We start from the raw sequence: 2,919 nt of genomic DNA, 5'->3' as shown, positions 1-2,919 counted from the left end.
TCCGGTTTTCTTCAGATTTCTCTCTTTCTTTGTTTTTATCGGTTTTCTTCGTTTCTTTCATGGTTTTAACTGATTTTTTTCTCTTTTTTTTCTATTTGTCTTCATTTTCCTTTGTCTCTTTCTTAGTTTTCATTGTTTATTTATTTTCTTTCTTCCATCTTCGTTTTTCTTTTTTTTCTTGGTTTGCATTTTTTTATTTCTTTCTCGGATTTCAAAAGTTTCATTCCTTTGCACTGTTTTTTATTTTTATATTTTTTTCGTTTCCTTTGTTTATTTTTTGGTTTTTATTGGTTTCTTTGTTTTTCTTTGGTTCGTTTTTAGTTTTCATCGGGGTTTTCTTCCTTATTTCATGTAGGACAAGAACATTTTCTCGACACGTTCATGAAAATATATGAAACAATTTTTGTGCACACATTCAATATTTTTCAAATACTTGGTTACTTGGTTAACATTTTTTCAAACATATATTTTTACTTCAGCTTTTTTCGTATGCATCTCATTTCTTGTATACATTAGGAATGTTTTTTATGCACACATTTAACATTTTTTAGATTCATGATTACATGCTTAAAACGTATTCTTTATGTCTAATTTTTTGCATACACATTGTCCATTTTTGGTATTCATGGGGAACATTTTTTATATATACCTTTAATACTTTTAAAATACTTGATTAAAGTTTTTTAACATATATTTTTTTATGTCTACGTTTCTGCATAAACAATTGTACAATTTTTGTATACATCAGAAACATTTTTTCATACATGTTTAACACTTAAATATTTGATTAATTTTTTTTCTTATATATGTTTTCATGTCTAACATTTTGCATATACAGTGTACATTTAATACACCAGGAAACATTTTTTTTGCATGGTTAATACTTCCTAAATGCACAATTAAGATTTTTTTTATCATATATCTGTTTTACAATCTACTTTTTCCATACACATTGTGCATTTTTTATACATAATGAACATTTTTTATAAGAGTTTAACATTTTTAAGTACCTGAGTCTTTTTTTTTTCATGTATAGGTTCTCATGTCTACTTTTTTTCATAGACATTGTACAATTCTCGTATACATTAAAAATAATTTTCTATAAACGTACAACATTTTTTGAATGCGCGATTAACATTTTCCAATAGCTACATGTAAACTGATTTTCATAATAGATATATTTAGAATATTTTGAAATATAAGCAAAAGTGAAAAAACAAAGCAAAAATGTGAAGAAAAAAAGATAGAAAAAGTGCTCAAGGTCTACGGCCCGCTCTGCAGACCCATTCTTGGCGCTGCTTGATGCGAGGCTAGCTGCGCCCAGCGGACTAGGGGCACGATCGTCGCTGGCATTAACCGGGCTAGCCTCATAATGCAACATCCAAAATTTAAAACTTTGTAAAGTTAGTAATTTAAATAGGTTAACCTTTTGCTTGTCTTTCTTGATGGTAGCTAGATTTGATTAGGATTTAAAACCCTGGATTTTATTTGGAGTTAACAATCATTTTGAAATCATTTGGAACCATAAATTTATTTTTAATGGATATTTATAATTATCAGATATATTTTATAAAATTATTATATGTATTTTCATTTAGTATCAAGTTCGAAATAGTTTCCCTAATCTCCATATTTATACTGGATTTATTAGAATTTTCTGAATTGAAATGAATTGATTTTAAATAATATTTTGTTTCAAACAAAAAATAAACTGGATTTTATTGAGACAATCATACGAAGCTTTATTGGCTAGTCACAATGTTTACAGGATCGAAAGAAAGTTCATCGGGGTTGCCTAACAAACTTGGCGGCCAACCCCCAAGTTTAAAGCACGCTTCGCGGGATTGTGAGCTTCGACGTTCGAGCTCCGAAACTCATGAACAAAGTTGAAGAATTAAAACTACTAGAGTATTCTTTCTACTATTTCATGTATGATAGCACCATAGCAGCACAACTCTTCTGCTGGATGTCATCGATAGCCACCTTACAGTCGGATGATACATGGATGGCCTGCCAATTCAAATCCTCAGCTAGAGCCATAGCTTCTCTTACCGCTATAGCTTCGAGTGTTGAAGGATCAAATATGCCCCTGAAGAAGATGGTCAATGCTCCCAGGAACGCCCCCTCCCTATCCCTGCACAATAAAAAAGGAAATAGAAATCATATTCTAAGCCTAATCCTAAAACAAGCCCATCCCTTGTGGCCCACTTCTATTTAATGCTCAACATGCAAGAGAGGACTCGACTAGTACTTGTTGGACATGTGTTGTGAATTGGTGATGGTACTATGACATTTGGTTTATGGTAGTGTACGTTTCAGTTATCCTGACACTGTTAGAGGCTAAACTGCTTATTCTCTACGATACTTTGGTCCTATTTGTTTGGGCCTTTGCTTCTGATTTTACAGCTTTTCCACTTTGACAAAAAAGTCACAAAAGCATCTAAATAGGGGGTTTTTTGCTTCGGCTTTTGGCTTATGAATCAGTATTGTTATATGGTGGTATAAGCCAAAAGCAGAAGCAAAAAAGCACCTATTTAGAAACTTTTTTGTCTTTTTTTTGTCAATGTGGAAAAACAGCAAAAATAGAAGTAAAACAGTCTAAACGTACCCTAGACCCCGAATAGAGTGCATATCAGTTTTAGAGGTTTTAGAGAAAGAATACACAATTTGTCACATTTGACTTCTCAAACCATTTCTCAACAAACCAGACAAGTTTCGTCTCCCAACCCAACCGACCAAGTTTCAACCACATACCCATATTGTATGGCGACATTTTATCGAACACGCACCACACCGAGAACCTCATGTTGGGAACGTAGTAATTTCAAAAAAATCCTTACGCACATGCACAAGATCATGGTGATGCATAGCAACGAGAGGGGAGAGTGATGTCCACATACACTCGTAGACCGAAAGCGG

This window comes from Triticum aestivum, chromosome 7B (assembly GCF_018294505.1).
Source record: "Triticum aestivum cultivar Chinese Spring chromosome 7B, IWGSC CS RefSeq v2.1, whole genome shotgun sequence".
Taxonomy (NCBI): domain Eukaryota; kingdom Viridiplantae; phylum Streptophyta; class Magnoliopsida; order Poales; family Poaceae; genus Triticum; species Triticum aestivum.
This window is presented reverse-complemented; position numbering follows the sequence as displayed.